Consider the following 4,741-nt stretch of genomic DNA (forward strand, 5'->3'; position numbering starts at 1 on the left):
GACTTCTACAGAAGGTGGCGAATTTCACATCAGAATTCAACAGCGAGGCCACATAAGCAATAGACTCTATCAAACGTTCTCTGGCTGCCTTTAACTACCGCTCGGACTTTGAGATTCGACGAGTTGGAGACGTAGTAGAAGATCTCCTCAAACTGTTTGAGGAAAAACTCAAGTCGATGCCTCAAGCGGAGGAGCAGAGGCCAAAAAGGACTCCTTTCCATGTGCCGAGACGTCGAAAAGAAGAAGACTTGACGATGATGAGACTGGTCCTCAAAATCATCGAGAGGGGGAGAAACAGTCCGCCGCTCCGAGTGTTACACAAAGGACCGCCCCTCTGCCCTAACTGCCTCTGCCCCCAAGACAACCAGCGCACTATTCTTCAAGGCAGAGGGCACCAAGTCAACCAGCGCCAGAGCAAGAAGAAGCGCTTCGTAAGGGAAAGATGCCCATGGCGTCTCAAACAGAGCCGACTGAGCAACAAAAGAAGAAAGATGTAATTGATCTTATCTTAGTCTATGACATGTCTGATTCAGAACCGGCTCTGTCTTTCTTAATAGAATACGCCATGGACACCGCTGCTCTAACAAGAGAAAGAGAAGAAGAGGTGGTAGCAGTGAATGTGGCCGATCCTACACTCTTGGCCATTCCTGTTGTCGTTCCTCTAGAAGGCGTCATGGTTCCTGCTCCTCCACCACAACAGAATACACACAGAGCTAGGGTCCCTGCTCAAGGGACCAGAGTAGTCACTCCGGCTATGAGGCAGAGGGTCCCTGTCAAACCAACCAGAGCAGAAGAAGAAGGCACAAGCAGCAGGCCAAAAAGAAAGCATCCCTCTGATCGAGTTCATAGGATCAAGGAAAGCATGGACGCAATATTTACGCCAACACCCCTTGACAAGCCAATAAAGGACAAAGCAAACAGCGAGGACATCTGCCAATTTCTCTACAACCTGCAAGAAGAGACACCGGTCCAAAAGATCAGTCTTCATCCAATGGTCCAAGAGAATATCAGGCAGAGGTTCCTAAATCGCTACACACAACCTATCTCTGCAGTCCACTTCGTCGATGGAATCAAGCAAGTCATCGACGTCAAGAAGCGTACCTTCGCGCACAACCAGATCGTCTTCCATGAGTATACGGTGGAGAGGTCTCGCAGGAATATCTGCAGGTTCACAGATTGTGACCTTATAAATCTGAATCCGTGGGATCTTCTATCTCTGTATTACTTCACAGACCACAAGAAGGATAAGGGGCTTAAATATGATGTGGCCAACTCTGCTATACGACAAACGATGACAGACCTACTCAACTTTAAATGCAAGTTTGATTTTCAACTAGCTCTGGATCTGGAAGTGGATCAATTGACTGTCGCTGCACCAAATGAAGATCTGCAGGGCATAAATAGCATCCCCTCTTGGACTGTGTTGGTGGAACCAAAAGTGGGAGTGGTATTTCAAAATGCACAACAAAAGAAGATATTTTTTCGAGATAACTAGAACTATAAGGAAAGAGTGAAAATCATCTTAAGGTCAATTCGTAACATGCTAGAGTTTCGTGAACTTCTTAGGAAGTTCATCAGACTTCAAAACGTTTAGACCTTATCTTTTGTAAGTTTTTTTTCTATCTTTAAATCAATGTAATTTCCATTCAATCGTATTGTACTTTTTTAGATAGTGAATGTAAATCAGAGGTTCCTTTTAACCTCTGGCTTCGATCAGACTTTCTGTTTTGTAATTCAAGTAAGAGTCTGCCTTATTTACACTTAGGGGGAGATTGTTAGATCCCAACCTATGAAAGTGTAAATAAGAAGTCTCTTACTCTAATCAATAGGACTTAGTCTATTGAAGCAGTCTAGACTAAGATCTCTTATGCAGAAGATCAAGAACCAGAGCTCTTACTCAAGAGTGAAGGTTCCATTTATACAGAGCCCATGCTCTATCCCCGTGGACGATCAAGCCTTATGTGCCAAAAAGCATAAGCACTTGACACAAAGCTACAACTCCAAGACCCAGAGCCTCTGCATATGCAGAACCTCTGCATAGTACATGCAGAGCTTCTGTATAGTACATCAGAGTTCTGGTTACTTTCTCCATGGAACGCATGTGCAAGTCCAGACATTCTTGCAAACGTCTAACAGATTTGAGGCGGCTTGACCAAGTCTGCTCCGCTTTTTAAGGGAAGTCAAAGATAAGGATGCAGACTAGTCAGCTCAGAGTTTTAAGCCTATTTTATAGCATAGTTGTTAGACCTAGGCGTATATAAGGAGGCTTCCTCCTCAGGTTCAGATTACCTGAGAGTGCCGACTTATACTATACCTAATTATTGTGAGATTATGATTTATCTGATTGTTCTTTACATTCATCAAATAAAAGCATTCGACATATTTAAGTCTTTTCATTGTTCTTATTTATACTTCAAATATTTCGATTAATCATTCGTGGTACACGGTTTGTTTTCATTCCTATTATTTATAAACTATGTTTTACTGCAAATTAAGAGTATCTGGGTTCCAACAACTAAAAATAAGAATGTCGATGAGATTAATGATCAGTTGATCGACAAGTTTTCTAGAGATGAAAAAATATGCTACATCTTCGACGAAGTAGAAGATGATAAGAATAACATCTATCCTATGGAGTTCTTAAACTCTTTAACTGTTAGTGGTTTGCCTCCTCATTACCTTCGTCTCAAGATTGGATGTTGTTATAACCAGGTTTGAGACAACCTAGGTTGAGGTAATTTATACATGTTTATTATGTGGATTACGTGAAATATGCATATCTAAGTAGAAATGCATGAACTATATATGTGAAAAGATGGCATGACATATATGATTTAAACATGTATGCATGTGGTGTGAAGCATACATAAGGTGGTGCACAATTGAGATAAGTTATTCGGGTGAAAACATTATTATRTTATTTAAAAACTTATATCTTCATGGTTAAGAAATCATGAATTTAATAATAAAAAAACCCACCACCCAAGATTATTCCTATTGGTTAAAACTTTCACTGCCTACGAGTTTTTAATAATCTTCACCGTCATGGTGAGAGTATTTAAAGAAATAAAAAGATAAGATTCTATCTTATCATTTCATTTTGAAGAAAAATCTGTTGAAAGAGAAAAAGAGTGTTGTGGTGGTGAGAGGTGTTCTTGAACAAATCATTTTGTTCAAAGCTGTTTGAAGAGCTTGTGATTTGCTGTGTGTTTTAAAAAAACTACAGAACCTGCGACTGTTAAGGTGAGTTTTTAAACTACCGTTGATTATAAACTGTGAGTTTCATAAATACTATTGATTATACACTATGGGTTTTGATGTTGGTTTTGAAGAATAGATGGCAAAACTATTTTGATAGTTTAAAGGTGTTATTGTTATATTTTTTTGTGTATTAAAAACTACTTTGGGAAAGATAAAAATGAGATTGCTTCTTTAAAACAGTTTTGAAAATGATATCCTGTTTTGAGGATTTAAAAGGAACTTGATGTTTTGGAAATCTTCGCAAGATAATATTGTTCTTGAGTTTGAAAGGTTTTGATGATAAAACTGTTGTATGAAAACTATAGAGAATATTATTTTGAGACAATTGTGACTTTGATCTGTCTTCATTCGGAATTAATCTATAGATTTTATGGATAAAACTATGAATGAGGATTCGATAAGATGGTTGTGACTGCGGTCCTTCATCCGAACTAATTCATAGATTTTGAAGAAGAAATAAGGGTGACATATCAAGGAGAGGTATCTTTTGGAATAAGGGTGACATATCAAAGAGAAGTGTCTTTTGGAATAAGGGTGGCATATCAAGGAGAGGTGTACCTTTGGATATAAGGTTGCAATTGTGTGTGAATATTATAGCTCTTACTATTATGTCTTTTAAGACTACAATAGATTTGAGTCCTTACTTCTTTGTGATTTGAGAACTCAAAGATATTGTTCTTATTAGAAATAATAGTATTAATGTTATTGAGAAGGGAAAAACTGGGCCTATGGCCATTGATATTGGTTAAGAGTGTTTTGGAACATAATGGTCATTTTCATGAGGAATCAAAGGGGCTCTGATTGTTCCTTGTAAGGAACCAGAGGGGCTCTGGTTGGTCCTCGTTATTGGACCAAAGGATTCTAGTTATTCAATTGGAGAATGAGCATGTTTTTACTAAATATACTAATTAGACCAGAGGCTCTGTATCTATTGATAAGAGATTCTATGTCAAAATCATATTTTAGAAGTTTTAAGAAAAAGAGTTTTATACTTAGAATCTTTTTATGAAAAAACAGACCAGAGAAGCTCTGGTTGACTTACACGTTGAACCAGAGGGGTTCTGGTTGATCATGTCTTTTGGAACCAGAGGCTCTGGTCGAACATGAACTCTTCATAATTACTCTTTTTATGAAAAAAGCTATCTTATTGATAGAAAGTTTAACTAAAGACCATTTTAAGAAATTATATGAGTCAGAAGTTCTGGTTAGTGCAACCAGAGGGGCTCTGGTCGAGGAACCAAAGGTTCTGGAAAAGAGACCAGAGGGGCTCTAGTCTTGATTATTGAAATATATATTCCAAGTGTGGTTTGGAACCAGAGGCTTGATGGACCAAAACAAAATCTGATTTTATTCCGCATGTTGTGAAATGATTATTTGATAAATGTTTTGGTGATCTTCACCCTGCATTACATTAAAGGGAACCTCACTAGACATTCATGTCTAACCCTCATTTCGTGTTTTCAAAATATGTGTGCAGGTA

The sequence above is a fragment of the Cynara cardunculus genome, unplaced genomic scaffold (genome assembly GCF_001531365.2).
Source record: "Cynara cardunculus var. scolymus isolate 2C unplaced genomic scaffold, CcrdV1 Un_Scaffold_3853, whole genome shotgun sequence".
Classification (NCBI taxonomy): domain Eukaryota; kingdom Viridiplantae; phylum Streptophyta; class Magnoliopsida; order Asterales; family Asteraceae; genus Cynara; species Cynara cardunculus.